The sequence below is a fragment of the Bos indicus genome, chromosome 9 (assembly GCF_029378745.1).
Source record: "Bos indicus isolate NIAB-ARS_2022 breed Sahiwal x Tharparkar chromosome 9, NIAB-ARS_B.indTharparkar_mat_pri_1.0, whole genome shotgun sequence".
Classification (NCBI taxonomy): domain Eukaryota; kingdom Metazoa; phylum Chordata; class Mammalia; order Artiodactyla; family Bovidae; genus Bos; species Bos indicus.
This window is the reverse complement of record NC_091768.1, coordinates 91,028,242-91,050,628: the sequence shown is the minus strand read 5'-3', so window position 1 is coordinate 91,050,628 and position 22,387 is coordinate 91,028,242.

The following is a 22,387-nucleotide window of genomic DNA, read 5'->3' as shown; positions in this document are numbered from 1 at the left end:
GTATATACTCTCATGAAGTAACTGTGAATAAAAGAGACATTGTCCTTGTACTCACAGAATTTATAATCTAGTGCAGAATAAAAAAAAATTAAACAGATAATTACAATAAGCTGAGATGTCATAGAAAAACAAATCTGGACTTAGGAAAGGATAGTCTAATTAAAAGAAGTACTGCAATAATGGCAGAGGAACACTGTAACACGGGCCAGTTCAGTTCAGTTCAGTCACTCAGTCGTATCCAACTCTGCAACCCCATGGACTGCAGCACGCCAGGCCTCTCTGTCCACCACCAACTCCTGGAGCTTATACAAACTCATGTCCATCGAGTCCATGATGCCAACCAACTATCTCATCTTCTGTCTTCATTCTCCTCTAGCCATCAACTTTCCCAGCATCAGGGTCTTTTCCAATGAGTCAGTTCTTCGCATCAGGTGGCCAAAGGATTGGAGTTTCAGCTTCAGCATCAGTCCTTCCAATGAAGTTTCAGGACTAATTTCCTTTAGGATGTACTGGTTGGAACTCCTTGCAATCCAAGGGACTCTTAAGAGTCTTCTCCAACACCACAGTTCAAAAGCATAAATTCTTCTGCACTCAGCTTTCTTTATAGTCTGACTCACATCCATACAGTCTGGAAAAAGCATAGCTTTGACTAGACGGACCTTTGCTGACAAAGTAATATCTCTGCTTTTTAATATGCTGTCTAGGTTGGTCATGGAGAAGGCAATGGCACCCCACTCCAGTACTCTTGCCTGAAAAATCCCATGGACAGAGGAGCCTGGTAGGCTGCAGTCCACGGGGTCACACAGAGTCGGACAAGACTGAAGCGACTTAACAGTAGCAGCAGCAGGTTGGTCATAGCTTTTCTTCCAAGGAGCAAGCGTCTTTTAATTTCACGACTGCCGTCACTATCTGCAGTGATTTTGGAGCCCAAGAAAATAAAGTCTTTCACTCTTTCCATTGTTTCCCCATCTGTTTCCCATGAAGTGATGGGACCAGATACCATGATCTTAGATTTCTGAATGTTGAGTTTTAAACCAACTTTTTCACTCTCCTTTTTCACTTTCATCAAGAGTCTCTTTAGTTTTTCTTTCCTGATTTGGAACCAGTCTGTTGTTCCATGTCAAGTTCTAACTGTTGCTTCTTGACCTGCATATAGATTTATCAAAAGGCAGGTCAGATGGTCTGGTTGATTCCCATCTTTTGAAGAATTTTCCACACCTTGCTGTGTCCACACAGTGAAAGGCTTTGGCATAGTAAATAAAGCAGAAGTAGAAGTTTTTCTGGAACTTTCGCTCTTTTTCAATGATCCAATGGATGCTGGCAATTTGATCTCTTGTTCCTATACCTTTTCTAACTCCAGCTTGAACATCTGGAAGTTCATGGTTCATGTACTGTTGAGGCCTGCTTGGAGAATTTTTTTTTTTTTAATTACACATTTTATTTTATTATTATTTATTTATTTTAATTTTATTTTTAAACTTTACAATATTGTATTAGTTTTGCCAAATCTCTAAATGAATCCGCCACAGGTATACATGTGTTCCCCATCTGTCTTGGAGAATTTTGAGCATTACTTTACTAGCATGTGAGATGAGTGCAATTGTGCGGTAGTTTGTGCATTCTTTGGCATTGCCTTTTTTGGGGACTGAAATGAAAACTGACCTTTTCTAGTCCTGTGGCCACTGCTGAGTTTCCCCAAATTGCTGGCATATTGAGTGCAGCACTTTCATAGCATAATCTTTCAAGATTTGAAGTAACTCAACTGGAATTCCATCACCTCCACTAGCTTTGTTCGTAGTGATGTTTCCTAAGGCCCACTTGACTTCACATTCCAGGATGCCTGGCTCTAGGTGAGTGATCACACCATCATGGTTATCTGGGTCATGAATATCTTTTTTGTACAGTTCTTCCATGTGTTATTGCCACCTCTCCTTAATATCTTCTGCTTCTGTTAGGTCCATACCATTTCTGTCCTTTATTGTGTCCATCTTTGCATGAAATATTCCCTTGGTATCTCTGATTTTCTTGAAGAGATCTCTAGTCTTTTCCATTCTATTATTTTCCTTTGTATTGATCGCTGAGGAAAGCTTTCTTATCTCTCCTTGCTGTTCTTTGGAACTCTGCATTCAAATGGGTATATCGTTCCTTTCTACTTTGCCTTTAGCTTCTCTTCTTTTCTCAGCTATTTGTAAGGCCTCCTTAGACAACCATTATGCCTTTTTGTGTTTCTTTTTCTTGGGGATGAACCTGATCACTGCCTCTTGTACAATATCATGAACCTCTGTCCACAGTTTTCAGGTGCTCTATCAGATCTAATCCCTTGAATCTATTTGTCACTGCCACTGTATAATCGTGAGGGATTTGATTTAGGTCATACATGAATAGTCTAGTTGTTTTACCTACTTTCTTCAACTGAAGTCTGAATTTGGCAATAAGGAGTAACAGGCGCAGGGGAATTATTACTGTAGGGAGGGAATTCTAACCATGAGGGTTGAATCATTTCAGAGGGTAGCCAGATAAGGAGTAAACACTTATCATGCCTGAAAAGTGGATGATTTTCCCTAAGGTCAGTGATTCCTGTCCTTAGGGGCCCTTGAAGAAGGACTACTCTGAGTTCCAATACTCCAGTTCCGTTCAGTTCAATTGCTGAGTCATGTCTGTCTTTTTGTGACCCCATGGACTGCAGCATGCCAGATTTCCCTGTCTATCATTAACTCCTGGAGCCTGCTCAAACTCTTGTCCATCGAGTTGGTGATACCATCCAACCATCTCATTCTCTGACATCCCCTTCTCCTCCCATCTTCAATCTTTCCCAGCATCAGAGGCTTTTCAAATGAGTCAGTTCTTCACATGAGGTGGCCAAAGTATTGGAGTTTCAGCTTCGGTTTCAGTCTTTCCAATGAATACTCAGGACTGATTTCCTTTAGGACTGACTGGTTTGATTTCCTTGCAGTCCAAAATGAGCCAAATTTCAGGAGATTAGGAGATGGAGAGAAGTCTGACTGAAGTTTAGTCATCAAATTAATGGAAATTTTATTTTGATTGTTCAGTGTAGAGAAACGATTGAACTCATCATTTATGAGACAAAGAATGGGAGTGTGGAGGAACTCTGCCTGGGCTTGTTTTAGGTAAGCAAGTATGGTTACCCATGAGTTTCAATGAAGTCATACGGAGAAGGGCAGTACTTTGCTCTAAGTACTTTTCCAGAATAAAAGGGTCAGATCAGATCAGTCACTCAGTCATGTCCGACTCTTTGCGACCCCATGAACACGCCAGGCCTCCCTGTCCATCACCAACTCCCGGAGTTCATTCAGACTCACGTCCATCGAGTCAGTGATGCCATCCAGCCATCTCATCCTCTGTCGTCCCCTTCTCCTCTTGCCCCCAATCCCTCCCAGCATCGGAGTCTTTTCCAATGAGTCAACTCTTTGCATGAGGTGGCCAAAGTACTGGAGTTTCAGCTTTAGCATCATTCCTTCCAAAGAAATCCCAGGGCTCATCTCCTTCAGAATGGACTGGTTGGATCTCCTTGCAGTCCAAGGGACTCTCAAGAGTCTTCTCCAACACCACAGTTCAAAAGCATCAATTCTTCGGCACTCAGCCTTCTTCACAGTCCAACTCTCATATCCATACATGACCACAGGAAAAACCATAGCCTTGACTAGACAAACCTTGGTTTTGCAAAGTAATGTCTCTGCTTTTGAATATGCTTTCTAGGTTGGTCATAACTTTCCTTCCAAGGAGCAAGCGTCTTTTAATTTCATGGATGCAGTCACCATCTGCAGTGATTTTGGAGCCCAGAAAAATAAAGTCTGACACTGTTTCCACTGTTTCCCCATCTATTTCCCATGAAGTGATGGGACTGGATGCCATGATCTTCGTTTTCTGAATGTTGAGCTTTAAGCCAACTTTTTCACTCTCCTCTTTCACTTTTGTCAAGAAGCTTTTTAGTTCCTCTTCACTTTCTGCCATAAGGGTGGTGTCATCTGCATATCTGAGGTGACTGATATTTCTCCTGGAAATCTTGATTCCAGCTTGTGTTTCTTCCAGTCCAGCGTTTCTCATGATGTACTCTGCATATAAGTTAAATAAACAGGGTGACAATATACAACCTTGACATACTCCTTTTCCTATTTGGAACCAGTCTGTTGTTCCATGTCCAGTTCTAACTGTTGCTTCCTGACCCGCATACAAATTTCTCAAGAGGCAGATCAGGTGGTCTGGTATTCCCATCTCTTTCAGAATTTTCCACAGTTTATTGTGATCCACACAGTCAAAGGCTTTGGCATAGCCAATAAAGCAGATAGATGTTTTTCTGGAACTCTCTTGCTTTTTCCATGATCCAGAGGATGTTGGTAATTTGATATCTGGTTCTTCTGCCTTTTCTAAAACCAGCTTGAACATCAGGAAGTTCACAGTTCACATATTGCTGAAGCCTGGCTTGGAGAATTTGAGCATTACTTTACCAGCGTGTGAGATGAGTGCAATTGTGTGGTAGTTTGAGCATTCTTTGGCATTGCCTTTCTTTGGGATTGGAATGAAAACTGACCTTTTCCAGTCCTGTGGCCACTGCTGAGTTTTCCAAATTTGCTGGCATATTGAGTGCAACACTTTACAGCATCATCTTTCAGGATTTGGAATAGCTCAACTGGAATTCTATCACCTCCACTAGCTTTGTTCATAAAAGGATAGGACACTTTTTAAAATCGTGTTTTCCAGGAGTAAAGGGCTCAGGTAAAATTGTGCAGATCATCTTACATTGTCCATGACAAAATTTATGATGGTAGATTTGCAGTGGCCTATGAGAACACAGAAATGGATCCACGAGGAAGTGAATCTAAGCTCTGATTTTGAGAATTAGTAGCAGTTAAAAAGACAGAGATAGTGAATTAAAAGGCGAGGAAAGTATCATTTCCAGGCAGAGTAAATGACTTTATAGATTGCATGCCTGAAAGAGTCAAAAATTGGTCTTCCAGGGATTCATAGACTTGCCCAAATAGCTTTTAATTTTTCTGTTTGTTCTTCTTACAGTTGAAGCTTCACTTAGGAACCAGAGGGTGGTTGATGTTTATTTGGAAGGTCTAGTCAATGGCAAGACTCCAACTCTAACATTGAAGGCAGATGGATTTCTGGGGCACCAGGGCTGGAATTCAAAGCACAATACAGTGTTAAGTAGAAAAAGGATAAATGTACACAACCCAGGCACTTGCAGCGAGAGGAAAAAGTCACAGAGTTTGGGTTCTGTGGCATGTTAGCTCCTGAATCTGGATAAGAAGAGAGTTGGAAGGAAGAGCAAGAAGATTCCAGGCCTGGAGATAATGGATTTATTCCAAGACCCTTGTCCTATTGTTAGGACTCCATGTCTTAAACAATTCTTGCTTTACTCAGATGTAATTCAGGATTTGAAGCAGCACTTTGCCATCAATAACAATGATTATGCACTGTGCTGAATGGTTTCAGTTCAGTTCAGTTCAGTCGCTCGGTCGTGTCCAACTCTTTGCGACCCCATGAACTGCAGTAGGCCAGGCCTCTCTGTCCATAACCAACTCCCAGAGTCCACCCAAACCTATGTCCATCGAGTCAATGATGCCATCCAACCATCTCATGCTCTGTCGTCCCCTTCTCCTCCTGCCCTCAATTTTTCCCAGCATCAGAGTCTCTTCAAATGAGTCAGCTCTTCGCATCAGGTGGCTAAAGTATTGGAATTTCAGCTTCAACATCAGTCCTTCCAATGAACACACAGAACTAATCTCCTTTAGGATGGTTTACAGGTATTAACTAATTTAATCCTCCCGACAACCTTTGGAGTTAGGTACTGTCCTTATTTTCATGTATTGAGAGGGTAAGAAAGTGGGGAAAGAGAAATGTAATGACCTCCCCAGCATCACTGGGTAATTAAAAATGGGGCTTGATTTATAAATTCAGGCAATCTTGCTCCTGAGTCTGAACTCTTAAGCATCATTTTAAGTTAACAGTTGGCATCTAGTCACCATCATGACCAAAGTCAGAGGGGCAAAAGGATTTATGTGGGGCTTGTAGGAATGTAATCTAGTCTGAAGATCAAGTTCACAGTGCCCTTGGGGCTCCTTCTAGACATCTGTGTCTTAGGTATATTTACTAGCACAGAGGAGAGAAGACATTAGTCCTTCTTTCTAAATGCAAATAATTCTAGATATGGTCAGGTATCAACACTCATTTTTCAGCTCTTTTCTGGCACTTAAAAGACAAAGGGAAACCTTGAAAATCCTTATATGAAGGACAGGAGGGACTGGAAGAGAGGAATGCAGTAGAAGAGGAAAACTTTTCTTTTTTCTTTATCCAGTGCAGTTTATGTTGGGTTCAGTCTAAAACCTGAATTTAAAGTCAGTTCACCATGTGCTGCAGCTGCTCCTGATAACAGGGGCGGGATGGATGGTCCTGTATCTGATTGTCACAGAGTCTCCTGAATCGTAAATCTGTGCTGATATATCTTAACTGCATTCGGTTTCAGCAAATCACCATCTTTTTAAAAATCTGGAAGAGTACTTTGTGTCTGCAGATAAAATGTTTCCTCCTTGGATTTTTATGGAACTTAAGTTTTTAAACACTTGGTCCCTCAGGAATTGTAATGAAATGCAACACCGTCAGTCAGATGACTGAGCTACTGACTCATCAATCATTTTTTCCTTTGGTAAAACTCTCTCTTCTAGAATGCCTAAAATCATCCACAAAGATATTATGCATTTACTTTTATTTCATAGCAACTTTGATTGGGAAAGGGGGTGAGAAGAAGGGTTCTGCCTCAGACTTTAAGATTTCCTTCATTTAATAATTATGGTAGCCCTCTTTCCTACCAAGATTGCTTTAATTTTTTTCCTCCTACACCCACCTCAGCAAAACTGGATGGTTAGTGGTAAAATCAATATAAAAATGTGCTTTCATCCACAGAGTAGACACAAAGTGCCTAATCATAAGAAGATTATGCTTGTGCTACATATGCTCTTTGTTTTATAGTTTGAACAAGTTTCCTGGCCCTCGTATGTGGCCCAAAAGTGCTTTACTATCTTTTTTTATGTGACTTTATCACTCTCACAGAGCTTGCTAAACATCTACGCCTTTAGAAGCATTTTGCTTTGGGTAGTTAAAAAAAAATGCAGCATCAAGCAAAATTACGCTGCTGCTGCACAAGGACACTCCTCAACTTCTAGTAGCTCAATCGTTTCTAAAACTAATATTATTTGATATAGCAAAATTACAGGAATATATGAAAGGAGGTAGAACACATTTTGTTGTTGTTACAGTAGCTAACTTGTGTCCAACTCTTTGTGACTCCATAGTCTGCAGCATGCCAGGCCTCCCTGTCTTTCACTATCTCCCAGAATTTGCTCAAACTCATGTCCATTGAATCAGTGATGCCATCCAACCATCTTATCCTCTGTAGCTCCCTTATCCTCCTGCCCTCAATCTTTCCCATCATCAAGGGCCTTTCCAATGAGTCAGTTCTTCGCATCAGATGGCCAAAGTATTGGAGTGTCAACTTCAGCATCAGTCCTTCCAGTGAATATTTGGAGTTGATTTCCTTTAGGATTAACTGACTTTTCCTCGTTGCAGTCCAAAGACTCTCGAGAGTCTTCTCCAGCCCACAATTGGAAAGCATCCATTCTTCATCAGCCTTCTTTAGGGTCCATCTCTCATATCTGTACATGACTACAGGAAAAACCATAGCTTTGACTATATGGACATAAGTACCCACCTAGCTACTCTAAAAGAGTTAACCATTATTAATATTGTATTTGTTATGTATCTTTAAACAAAAATTTAATTTCACATACATATTTATATAAAGTTGAACTTTAATTTATCCCCTATTTCCAAAATTTCTCTTTGTCTCCACATTCCCAACCCCCTGACAAAGACTGTCAAAAATATGGAGGGCTTCTTTCTTGGCCAGTTTTCATACTCTTTCACGTATCTCTGTGTGTGTGTGCTCAGTCACTAAGTCATGTCTCACTCTTTGCAACCCCATGGACTATAGCCCACCAGGCTCCTCTGTCCATGAGAGGAGCAAGAATACTGGAATGGGTTGCCATTTCTTTATCCAGGGGATCTTCTGGACCCAGGGATTGAACTCTCATCTCCTGCATTGGCAGATGGATTCTTTACCACTGAGCCACTTGGGAAGCCCTCATATACCTACAGGCAACTATAAATAAGGTTTATTTATGCATATTTTTTAAATTGTATAAATTGTATGTATCATTCTATAATGTTCTTTTTCTTCCAACATTTTGTTTTTGCCACCTGTATAATATCCCAAACTTTTTATAGCTAGCAGTATCTCTTTAAAACAAGTGTAGTTGTGTTACTGAATGGGCTCTGCAATATCAGTGCTGAAAATAACAATAAGCAGGTAGATTTGCTGCAGGCAAGAATTATAAAAAGACAGTAATATGAAGTGAGACTCAGTGACGAAGCCAAGATGGACAGAACGCAAATGTAATGTTCTGTAAGAATGCTAATCATTATAAAAACACTGACTTGAGGTGTATTTGAAAAGCCAGCTGCTAAAGAAAACATTTGGTTCTTTCTCCCACTGTGCTTTAATGGAGGGAAGCTCCTGGAATGGAGATTTGCCATATCCTCAGGCTGGCCTAACAGAGAAGCATGTATAACAGGGATGTCAGGCCTATTTCAAATTATTAGGTATTTATAAATTTCGAACAGGTATATCATTTTTACCAGCAGTGAATGTGGTTCTACAGATTTACTACAGTGTTTCCTTTTGCCTGAAGATATATTTCTTGCTAAAATGTTGAGATACACCACTCCACAATGATAAGTCAATGACTCACATTTCATATTTTAGATGCCCTTGCTGCTGCTGCTGCTGCTAAGTCACTTCAGTCGTGTCCAATTCTGTGTGACCCCATAGACGGCAGCCCACCAGGCTCCCCCATCCCTGGGATTCTCCAGGCAAGAACACTGGAGTGGGTTGCCATTTCCTTCTCCAATGCAGGAAAGTGAAAAGTGAAAGTGAAGTCGCTCAGTTGTGTCCGACTCTTAGCGACCTCCTGGACTGCAGCCTACCAGGCTCCTCAATCCATGGGATTTTCCAGGCAAGAGTACTGGAGTGGGGTGCCATTGCCTTCTCCATAAATGCCCTTAGAAATGCGAAATTGAATGTCAGCCTTTTTTTGTTTAAAATGTTATCTACTTAGAATTTTATTCTCCTTGAATTTGTGTTGTTGACATGCAGAAAAGAAAAAAAAAAAAGAAAAATACCTATTATATCTATTTAAGTTAAAATGTCAAAAAACAGAATTTTCCTTTTGAATATGTAAGGACAGCATCCCGTACTTCTGATTGCCCTACAAATTTCAATCCATCCTTCAATATATCTCAAATCTGAATTATGTCATATAAAATAGTTGCTAATGTCTCCCCTGCCCATATGATGTATATGCTTCCTCTGAATTCCTGTAATATTTTGTTTTCTTATAATATATGTATTTCATAACAGTTCTTATTTTCCACCTTAGAGTTATTTACAATTTTTGTATAAGATACATATCTCATATATTTTATTATATTTTAAATTGCTTGGGAGAAGAAACTTGCACAGTTAATCTTTGTATTCTTTAAAGTGTCTATTACAACATGAGATAGGTCATAAGTATCTAGTAAATATGAATTGGGGGCAGGAGGAAAAGGGGACGACAGAGGATGAGATGGCTGGATGGCATCACCAACTCGATGGACATGAGTCTGAGTGAACTCCAGGAGTTGGTGATGGACAGGGAGGCCTGGTGTGCTGCGATTCATGCAGCTGGGTCGCAAAGAGTCAGACACGACTGAGTGACTGAACTGAACTGAAATATGAATTGAATGAATGAGCAAATAAATGAATGCCTGAGAACAGACATTTTAAACAATGCTACTGCTACTGCTGAGTTGCTTCAGTCATGTCTGACTCTGTGCGACCTCATAGATGGCAGCCCACCAGGCTTCCTTGTCCCTGGGATTCTCCAGGCAAGAACACTGGGGTGGGTTGCTATTTCCTTCTCCAATGCATGAAAGTGAAAAGTGAAAGGGAAGTCGCTCAGATCTCGAAGTTGCTTTGCAATCCCATGGACTGCAGCCTACCAGGCTCCTCCATCCATGGGATTTTCCAGGCAAGAATACTGGAGTGGGGTGCCTTTAAATAGATGAAACGTTATTTCCTTAAAATAATTTCATTCAAATTGATTACCACTTTAGATAGTCTATTGGCTAATCCTAAAGAATTTTAAATATATGTAATATATTTTTCAATACCACTTGTAGACATATGATAGTCACTTTCAAGAATATGTAGAGAAGATGGTGGAACAGGAAAATTCTCAGCTCACTTCCTACCAGACATAGCAAAATTACAACTATTTACAGGATGACTATTAAGGAGAAAAATCAGAAGACTAGCATAAAAGATTTACAGTGAAAAGGAACCACAGGGGAATGTGTAGGAGGGTGGAGATGTGGTATCTCCAATACTCATACCCCCAGGGCAGGCAACTCACAAATGGGAGGATAATTATAGCTGTAGAGCTTCTACCCAAGAGTGAGTGAATCAAGCTCCACAGTGGGCTTCCTGGTTGTGCACTGGGAAGATGTGCCCCCAGGAGTGTTTGGCTTTGAACACCAGTTGGGCTTAATTTCAGGAGAGCCACTGGGCTGTAGGAAGTGGACTTCACTCTTAAAAAGTGCCCCCAAAATCTCCGATGCTCTGAGACCCAGGGTGAAATCTGTAATTTGAAAGAAGCCTGGTTGTGACCCACCTGCTGATCTTGGAGAGCCTCCCGGAGAGGCAGGGGGCAGCTGGAGCTAACCCTGGAGACTTGGATGCAGGTGGTAACCATTTTTAGGAGCTCATTCTACCATGTGGACACTGCTGGTAAGTGCTATTTTGGGATCCTCCCTCCAGCTTTGGTAAAGAATCCGCCTGCAATGCAGGAGACCCCGGTTTGATTCTTGGGTTGGGAAGATCCCCTGGAGAAGGGATAGGCTACCCACTCCAGTATTCCTGGGCTTCCCTTGTGGCTCAGATGGTAAAGAATCTGCCTGTAATGCAGGAGACCTGGGTTCAATCCCTGGGTTGGGAGGATCCCCTGGAGAAGGAAAAGGCTACCCACTGCAGCATTCTGGCCTGGAGAATTCCATGGGCTGCAAAGAGTCAGACACAACTGAGTGACTTTGACTCCAGCTTTTTAGAGCCAGCACCTGGCCCCGCCCACCAGCCTTTCAGCACCAGGGACACCTCAGTGCTAAATTCAATAAATTTGAAGTTTGGGATTAACAGATACACTACTGTATATAAAACAGATAAATATAAAGGACATATTGTTTGACACAAGGAACTATATTCAATATTTTATAAAAACCTGTAATGGAAAAGAATCTGAAAAAGAATATACGTATATACATATATGTATTATATCCTGGAACTAGTGCAGAGATTAACAAATATATCCTTGTATTTACCCCAGAACTTATTTGAAAAATTTTAGTCTGGAGAAGATTTAGTAGTGTAAGGAAAGGCCACATGAATCAATTCTGGATTATCAAGAAAGTTTTGAAAAACTTTTAATCAGTATTCTAGCATGACTTGTAAATTGTTCTCTAATCACCAAGATGATTCTGTACCTAACTTTGCCTTTGTATAATGCTTAGATGAGGAACTGATTACTCCAATCAAAAGACACAATTTCGGTTAGTCCAAATTACATACCAATGCCTTTACCATGCTGGCCAACCAGCCTTTCAAAATCACTAAAAAGAAAAGAAGATAATACATCAGTAACAATTTTAAAACTTCAATTTTGCCAATTAAGTAATCAATGCTAGTTGAGAGTTTATCAACTTCCATTCGATTCACAACTGATGGAAAAAAATCTAGATTTTGCTTTTTACTGTAGCAAGCCCCAGCATCAAAAAAAGGATTGTAGAATAAGAGAAATCTTAAAGAGAAATTGCATTTTAGACCAGAATTTCAAGTTAAACAGAAATAAAGCTCCACCAAGGGAATACTGGGAGTCTTTCCCCTTTTTCCCTCTTTAAATCCTGAAAGAAGTAAAGATGATTATATAAAGAGAAACAAGTAAAGCCCTATAAATGCAAGGGCCCCCTTTTTAGTTGTGAACTCTACCAAAATTAGAGATCCCCTGCCTCAAAGTAAAACATCAGTGTGGATGGTAGGAGTGTCTAGGGCACATATTCAGGTTACTAAATCATTACTTTTAAAATTCTACTTAGGCAAACTTCAAGGAAAGCATTTTTTTTTTTCTAGTAGAAAATGCTCCTGTTCACTTGATAGGTAGAGATTTCTTGGAAGCTTATGAAGTCCAAATTTCCTTTACTCATAAGGGAGAAATGTTTCTAGATCTGAAAGGTCAATCAGACTTCCTTCATCATACAATGTTTGTCATTCATGCTGAGGGTGATGTTGAACAAGACAAGTTACCAGTTAATACCTAGAGAATTTGGGCATTTGATTCTACCAACATCACCTGTTAAAATGACTGTAGATCAAAATAAATCTCTGCCCAACACTCATCAATAACTATTGAGGAGTTATGTTAGTATGTTAGGAGTATATGTCATATATGTTAGTTACTCCGGAGAAGGCGATGGCACCCCACTCCAGTACTCTTGCCTGGAAAATCCCATGGATGGAGGAGCCTGGTAGGCTGCAGTCCATGGGGTCGCTACCAGTCGGACATGACTGAGCGACTTCACTTTCACTTTTCACCTTCATGCATTGGAGAAGGAAATGGCAACCCACTCCAGTGTTCTTGCCTGGAGAATCCCAGGGACGGCGGAGCCTGGTGGGCTGCCATCTATGGGGTCGCACGGAGTCGGACACGACTGAAGCGACTTAGCAGTAGCAGCAGCAGCAGCATGTTAGTTGCTCAGTGGTGTCCGACTCTTTGCGACCCCAAGGACTGTAGTCTGCCAGCCTCCTCTGTCTGTGGAATTCTCTAGACAGGAATACTGGAGTGGGTATCCATTTCCTTCCCCAGGGAATCTTCCTCACCCAGGAATTAAACCCTGGTCTCCCGCATTGCCGGCAGATTCTTTACCATCTGAGCCACCAGCGAAGCTGTTGAAGAAGAAAAAATAAAAAAATAAAAAACCCTTCAATATCAGCTTACACTAAAAAAGGGCTTATTGTGCCCTGCACCAGGTCTTGTAACTACCATTTTGCTGGTAAAAAAAACTAATGGCAAAGGTTGTAGATTTGTACAGGACTTGAGATCTATTAGTGCTATTATAATTCCTTGCCACTCTGTAGTGTTAAACTCCCATAACTTGCTGTCCTGTATTCCTAAAAAGTGACTTTTTTGTGATAGATCTCCACAGTGCATTCTTTAGCATCTCTGTACATACTGCTGATCAATTTCTTTTTTTCTCCACTTGGAATGAATGGCAATATACACAGACTGCAACACCACAGGGCTATTCTGAGAGCCCCACTTACCTTCCCAGATATTAAAGGTAGACTTAGGTGATCTATATTTTCCCCATAAGTCAGGTTTGACACAAAATATAGATGACTTGTTGCTGTGTTCAAATTCTTTGATCAATAGCCAGCAAGACACCTGCTGTACTTACTTCAGTCAGTCAGAAGCCAGCTTTAAAAGGACATAGTGTGAAAAGAGAAATTACAATTAGGCAAGACTAGTGTAAAATATTTAGGACATAAGATATCCAAATAAGCACTTTAAATTGACCTGTATAGAGTTAAAGCCATTTTAGCCTTCCTTATCAAGAAAAAAATAAAAAAGGTAATTATGGGGATTTTTAGACTTTGCAGGATCCTGTAGGAATTAGATTCCAAACTCTTCTTTAGTAACTCAGTCATTATATAATTTACTTTAAAAAGTTCAATCTGAACCTCTCTGCTGGGAAATAGAATATTCTGAAGCTAGCTACTGCTGCTGCTAAGTCACTTCAGTCATGTCTGACTGTGCGGGACAGCCCACCAGGCTCCCCCGTCCCTGGGATTCTCCAGGCAAGAACACTGGAGTGGGTTGCCATTTCCTTCTCCAATGCATGAAAGTGAAAAGTGAAAGTGAAGTCACTCAGTCGTGTCTGACTCTTTGCGACCCCGTGGACTGCAGCCTACCAGGCTCCTCCATCCATGGGATTTTCTAGGCAATGGTACTGGAATGGCTTGCCATTGCCTTCTCTGATTCTGAAGCTAGGGGTACCCTTTAAAAATTTCTGGCCAAGACCCCAGCCATGGGACATCCAAATTCTGATTTATGCTCTTCCTCTTTGTTTATGGAAACAAAGGTGCCACACTATAAGAGTATTAACCCACCAAAATAAAGGCTGCTTCCCAGGCGGCACCAGTGGTAAAGAACCCACTTGCCAATACAGGAGACGCAAGAGACATGGGTTTGATCCCTGGGTTGAGAAGATCCCCTGGGATAGGACATGGCAACCCATTTAGGTATTCTTGCCTGGAAAATCCCATGAACAGAGGAGCCTGGTGGACTACAGTCCATGGGATCACAAAAAGTCAGACACTACTGAAGGACAGCACACACATACCAACCAATAGGCTATTATAGCCAATAGGGAGATTCCATAACTAGGAGCTCACCCTTTGTGTCTGGCCTGTCACAGCAACAGTTGTGTTATGTCAGACCACAGAAAAGACAGTCATGAGTTACCCTCTATCTTTGATCCTCACTTTGTGGAAGCCTTACTAACCTCTCGTCACACACAACATTATTCAGCAAGTTGGTTGACTTCCTGCGAAATTTTCTTGCTCTCACCGAATATAACTTTTCACAGATGCAGCATCAGCTAGTGACCTTGCTACCAGGGAAATCAGACATCAATGATGATAAATATGACTCCATTGTTTTAACTGACAACTTTTTATCTCCCAGATTTGATCTTTGAGAAGCCCTATGGATAACCCTGATTTGTGTTTTCTTTTTTTAATTCACTGGTGGTTCATATCTTCAAGGACATCATGGAAAGTATCAGGCTGGTTATACTGTCATTTCTCCAGTTTAATCCTTGGAAATGGTCCCTTACTTAATGGTTCATCCCCAAGAGGCTGAATTAATAGCACTCTCAGGCAAGAATACTGGAGTGAGTTGTTGTTTCCTTCTCCAAGGGATCTTCCTAATCCAGGGATCAGGTCTCCTGCATTGCAAGTGGTACATTAAGCAAGAGCCTGCCAGTTACATTTATACGGAAAATCAGTACATATTTCATGTGGTCCATGATTTCGGTATGCTTTGGAGATGAAAGCCTATTAAAAATGGGAAGCCAGTAGCAGAATTATTGGATGAAATTCTGCTGCCAAGTGCATTAGCCATTATTAAGGTATGAGGTCATTCAAAAGGCTGACACTGCAGAATCAAAAGGTGTCAACTCTTTTGTTGATCACACTGCCAAGGCAGCAGTTCTGCAAAATGAAAACAACCAATGAACAGATGATTTTTCTTTTCAGCCTCCCAGGAACCTCACTGACACCTTGTTAAAATTTCAGGGAGCTCTGCCAGAGAGAGGAAAGGACACACAGAAATAAAAAGGATGAAGACTCATCTCCAGTAAAGCCTATCCTTCTTAGGAGGGGCTCAATATCCTATTTGACAATATATTCATGAGTTAACTCATGGGAATCCAGATAAGATGGTATTGTGGGGTAAATATTTTTAGAAGCCTTCTTTTACGATAGCTTGGAAGGTTTATTCAAGGCATACCAATTGCCCAAAATGTCCCCCAAGAAAGCTATTGCATAGTTCTCAAGGACATTTTCCATTACCTGCACATTCTTTTGAGGTTTGGCAGATTGATTTTCTCCAGATGCCTTCTGCTCAAAGTTACCAGTACATGCTTGTTATGATTTGTATATTTTCACATTGGGTTGAAGTATTGCCTTGTAGAAAGGCCACAGCACAATCATTAGGAACCCTGATTTTAGAGCAGGTGACCCCCAATTGGGGGAGCTCCCTCAGAAACACAGAATGATAGAGGAACTTATTTCACTGGACACATTATCAAAGAAATTTGTAGGATTTGACATTTGATCATGAAGCATTTCCATTGTGCTTATCAGCCCCAGTCTTCTGGATTAGTAGAAAGAACAAATGGAGCAATTAAAACCTCTCTGAGATAGTAGATGGGAGAGCCTGTAAATCTAATTTACAGGTTCACAGGTCCCTATCCCATTCTTTAGCTCAAAATGGCATATAAAACTCATCTTAACTTTCTTTCTTTGAACTTCTCATATTTGCTGCTGCTGCTGCTAAGTTGCTTCAGTTGTGTCTGACTCTGTGTGACCCCATAGACGGAAGCCCACCAGGCTCCCCCGTCCCTGGGATTCTCCAGGCAAGAACACTGGAGTGGGTTGCCATTTCCTTCTCCAATGCTTGAAAGGGAAAAGTGAAAGTGAAGCTGCTCAGTCGTGTCGGACTCGTATTGACCCCAGGGACTGCAGTCTACCAGGCTCCTCCGTCCATGGGATTTTCCAGGCAAGAGTACTGGAGTGGGTTGCCATTGCCTTCTCCGTCTCATATATGGAAAGGTCACTAACCCTCTTGGGCTTCCCTAGTGGCTCAGATGGTAATGAATCTGCCTGCAATGCAGGAGAACCAGGTTTGATCCCTGAGTTGGGAAGATCCCCTGGAGAAGGGAATGGCTACCCACTAAAGTATTCTTGCCTGGAGAACTCCATGAACAGAGGAGTTTGGTGGGCTAAATCCATGAGGTCTCAAAGAATTGGACACAACTGAGTGATTACTACTTTTACTTTCTAACTCTCTTATCTATGTGAGGTTTCTGCACATATTAAATTAAATTTGATTTCTCCTCTTAATCTGTCTCATATCAACTTAATTCTTACACCAGCCAAAAGAACCTAGAAGGACAGAGGAAAGTTTTCTTCCTCCCTGACATTCTACATAATAGATTATTCAGTATTCTTGCCTGTGCTGTGCTAAGTTCTGGGACACTGTGCTCTTTTAAGCTCCCATGGTCTTCAGAGTGTAAATTTCTTCATTAGAAGAGCTTAATCTTACTTACCTTCATATCTTCAGTTCCCAGCCAGTGGACCCATCATGTAAGTACCTAATTAATATTTGTTAGATAAATGACTCATCTTGAGTTAAAGAACTAGCCATTATAGAAAATCCCTTGGTATTCCAATGAATGGTTAAGACACCACTTCCACTGTAGGAGTCACTGATTCAGTCCCTGGATAGGGAACTAAGATCCTGCAAAGCTGTGTTGGGTGGCCAAGAATAAACAAAGAAAGAAAATATAAGTGGTGGTGGTTTAGTTGCTAAGTCATGTCCAACTCTTGCAATGCCATGGACTGTAGCCTGCCAAGCTCCTCTGTCCATGGGATTCTCCAGGCAAGAATACTGGAGTGGGTGGCCATTTCCTTCTCCAGAGGATCTTCCCAACCCAGGAATCGAAACTGGGTCTCCTGCATTGCACGCAGATTCTTTACTGACTGAGCTGTGAGGGAAGCCCAAATATAAGTAAATAAATACAAATAAAGAACTACCCATTACACAGCTGGGTAAACCATGTGGACGATTCTTATTTATATTTATTAATCTTGTGTTTTTTTTTTTTTCTCTTGTCTGTAAAATGAAGAGGTTGAATGAATCACCTTCCAGCTCAGGTGTCCCATGCTCCTAATAATCTATGCTTGTTCTCTTGTCTTCTCACACTTAGACAACTTCCTCACAGAAGAGGGAACAAAAGGTAGGAGAAGTGAAGAGCAATAAAGAATAGATGTGCACCTTTGTCACAAATTTTCTCCCTTTCTTTGTTCATTCATTTGAAGAAAGTATGTGTTGCTTTCTCTTGATAAATTCTGCAAAGTTTCAAAGATGGGTAAAACATCATCCATGTCTTTAATGAGCTCTCATGAAAGTTGTGAATATAGTCTTATTATTAAATGAGTATTTTCTAATAATGTATGTGCTATAATAATGATTAGAGGAAAGTGCTAGGGGAAAAAACGTTTTCACCTTCTTAATGGAGATCTGGTAAAGAATCAGGAAGGAAGCGTCTGAGCTGAGCTTTGGAATATAAATGAGAATTTAACAGAAATAAAAATGTAGGAAGGGCATTCCAAGTCAAGAAACAGCTTGCACAGAAGACATGAAATTATACAAGTGAAAGTCTGTGTATTTCAGGATTCATGTGGGATATGGAAAGACTGGATTTTTGTGTTGTGTGGTGTTGTGTTGTGTGGTGTTGTGTTGTGTTGTGTTGTGTGGTGTTGTGCGTGTGTGCATGTTGGTGAGAGTGGTAAGAGATAAGACATAATTTTGTTTTAAATTCTGGTTAACTGAGAAAAATCAGTTGTGACTTTAAAATTTCCTTTTTCCTAAATGGTTTTGTTTACTATTTTTTAAAAATCAATTTCTTTCTGTCACGTTTTCTATCCTTAGTAAAAAAAAAAAATGCTTATGGCTTATGAAATTCCTATAGGCAGCTGTTTGTTTTTATATATTTCTCTCCATGACCTTTGATTTGGTTTCGTTTTGTATAAAACTTATGAGAAATTGTTGCAGACTGATTCCAAGTTTAACATCCAAGGTACTAATGCATATTCAATGCAAAACTCTTAAATCAGCTTTCTTATTGTTTCCCACCCAGTGATTTTACTATCCCTCAGCCAGCACTTCTACAAGAAAGAAAAGAATGGGTAGTAGGTTTTTAGCCTTTTTGAAGACAAGCAAAGGAAACATCTCCCAGAAGGCTCACTGAGGAAGTGGCATGAACATCAGAGAGATAATTCTAGAATAAGTGAGCGATGTTTGAAAACTGAGGATGAGTTTTGAGAATAACTGTCACAGAAAGCATTTGTTAAAGGAGGATCAGAGTTGTCAATTCTGATGTAAACAGTGGAGAATTAAAAGATGGTGTAATAAGCATTCACAGTCCTGATTATCCCTTTTGTTCTTTTAGCCTATTCGATTTTTGGTGTGTTAAAATCATCTGTCTTGCAGACCTGCCTCCTACTTCTAATTAATTCCAGATTCCAATCTCAAGAGCCCATTTCCTTTCCATCTACAAGGAGGCTGATAAGTATCAGAAGGCATTTGGCCATCTCAGCCTGTGACCATTAGAAGGAAAATCTTCTGGGATGCATTAGTGCTGCTGGCTGGCAGGAGCCAGATGGGAAATAAATTGGTTCAGAGGTTTAGGGGCAAGCAGTGGAACTGCATTATTAGAGGAGAAAGCAAAGAAACCTCAAATTTCAGACTTTGTCATTTGCTTTGTACTTATAAGCCATGATATGGTGGGAGTTGGGCTTCCCTGGTGCCTCAGATAGTAAAGAACCGACCTGCAATGTAGAAGACCCTGGTTGGATCCCTGGGCCAGGAAGATACCCTGGAGAATGTAATGGCAGCTCACTCCAGTATTTCTGCTTGGAGAATCCCATGGACAGAGGAGCCTGGCAGGCTATAGTCATGGGGTTGCAAAGAGTCAGACACGATTGAGCGACTAACATTTTCACTTTCACTTTTTTCCTGGTGGGAGTTGCTGTGTTGTAGGAAAATGAATTTGTGGAAAGACAAAAGGGGAAAAGTATCCTCAATTTGCTCTGCACAAGTAGTCTCTGTTGGATCTCAGGAATTCCCTACATTAACCTGCATTTTCTCTAATGCGATATTCTTACTGACTTAACATTCAAATATTTTGAGATTTTTTTCTACAGGAATATGGCTCATATTATTTGTTTCCAAATAACGGTCCTGGGATTTTCCAGTTCTGAGATCCTGTCTGTGCTATGCTTAGTCACTCAGTTGTGTCCGACTCTTTGCCACCCCAGGGACTGTAGCCCACCAGGCTCCTCTGTCCAAGGGACTCTCCAGGCAAGAATACTGGAGTGGGTTGCCACGCCCTCCTCCAGGGGACCTTCCCAACCCAGGGATCAAACCCAGGTCTCCAACATTGCAGGCAGAGTCTTTATCTCTTTACAATCTGAGCCACCAGGGAAGCCCAAGAATACTGGAGTGGGTAGCCTATCCCTTCTCCAGGGAATATTTCTGACCCAGGAATCGAACCGTGGTCTCCTGCATCGAAGGTGGATTCTTTACCAGCTGAACGTCCAGGGAAGCTCTAACATTCTGTCTACCTCTGATTATCTGTGTTTCCATTGGTTGGTGGCATGTGATTAGGGATACTCCTCCAGCATACATGTGTTTCTGGCAATCTGATGTGTGAGGGTGGACTCATCTCTCTAAGAAGTTTCTGAAAATGTTTAAGTCCAATTTCCTGTGTTTTAAAAATACCAATGATCCACCAAAATCAATTTTCTTAATCAAAAAACACCTGGAAGTATCATTTGCCCTACTTACAGGTATAGAAGGGAACATTTCATTCAAACATGGGCAAGATAGAGGACAGAAACAGTAAGGACTTAATAGAAGCAGAAGAGACTAAGAGGAGGTGGCAAGCATACACAGAAGAACTCTACAAAAAATGTCTTAATGACTCAGATAATCATGATGGTGTGGTCGCTCAGCTAGAGCCAGACAACCTGGATGGAGTGTGTAGACAAATCGGCCTTCCTTAGGAAGCATTACTAAAAACAAAGCTAGCAGAGGTAATGGAATTCCAGCTGAGTTATTTAAAATCCCAAAAGATGATGCTATTAAAGTACTGCACTGAATATGTCAGAAAATTTGAGAAACTCAGGAGTGGCCACAAAATTGGAAAAGGTCACTTTTCATTCCAACCCCAAAGAAAAGCAATGCCAAGGAATGTTCAAACTACCATATAATTGCACTCATTTCACATGCTAGTAAGGTTATGCTCAAAACCCTTCAAGCTAGGCTTCAACAGTACGTGAACCAAGAACTTCCTGATGTATAAACTGAATTTAGAAATGGCAGAGGAAGCAGAGATCAACTGCCAACATTTGTTGGATCATAGAGTAAGCAAGGGAATTCCAAAAAAAAAATCTACTTCTGCTTCATCGACTATGCTAAAGCCTTTGTGTGGATCACAACAAACTGTGGAAAATACTTAAAGAGATGGGAATACCAAACCATGTTACTTGTCTCCTGAGACATCTGTATGCAGGTCAAGAATCAACAGTTAAAACCGGACATGGAAAAACTGACGGGTTCAAAATTGGGAGAGTAGTACATCTAGACTGTATATCGTCACCCTGCTTATCTAACTTATATGCAAAGTACATAGCAAAATGCCAGGCTGCATAACTCATAAGCTGGAATCAAGATTACCAAGAGAAATATCCAAAATGTCCAATATGCAGATAATACCATTCTAATGGCAGAAAGTGAAGAGGAACTAAAGAGCCTTTTGATGTAGGTGAAAGAGGAGGTAAAAAAGCCAGTTTGAAACTCAAAATTCAAAAAACTAAGATCATAGTGTCTGGTTCAAGGCAAATAGCAGGCAGGGGGAAAAGTGGAAGCAGTAATAGACTTTGTTTTCTTGCATTCCAACATCATGGTGGACAGTGACTGCAGTCATGAAATTAAAAGACACTTGCTCCTTGGAAGGAAAGCTGTGACAAACCTAGACAGCATATTAAAAAGCAGAGACATCACTTTGCCAGCAAAGGTCCAATTAGTCAAAGTTATGTTTTCACCAGTAATCACATATAGATGTGATAGTTGGACCATAAAGAAGGCTTGGCACTGAAGACTTGATGCATTTGAATTGTGGTGCTGGAGGAGACTCTTGAGAGTCCTTTGGACAGCAAGGAGACCAAACCAGTCAATCCTAAATGAAATCAGTCCTGAATATTCATTGGCTACCTTACGGAAAGAGCCAGTTCATTGAAAAAGACCCTCATGCTAGAAAGTGAAGTGAAGTTGCTCAGTCATGTCTGACTCTTTGCGACCTCATGGACTGCAGCCTACCAGGCTCCTCCATCCATGGGATTTTCCAGGCAAGAGTACTGGAGTGGGTTGCCATTTCCTTCTCCAGGGGATCTTCCCGACCCAGGGATCGAACCCGGGTCTCCTGTATTGTAGGCAGATGCTTTCCTGTCTGAGCTACCAGGGAAGCCCAAAAAGTGCTCAATTCAAACCAATTTAAATAGTTCTGTAGGTATAACATTTCTTTGAGCCCCTTTTTTGGGGCGGGGGAGGCAAGAATACTGGAGTAGTTTGCCATTCCCTTCTACAGGAGATCTTCCCGACCCAGGGATTGAACCTGGGTCTCCTGTGTTGTAGGCAGACGCTTTACCGTCTATGCCACCAGGGAAGTCCTCGTGCTAGGAAAGATTGAAGGCAAAAGAAGAAGAGGGTGGCAGAGAATGATCAGATGGCTAGATGACATCACTGACTCAATGAACATGAATTTGAGCCAACTCTGGGAGATACTGAAGCAGATGGAAACCTGGCATGCG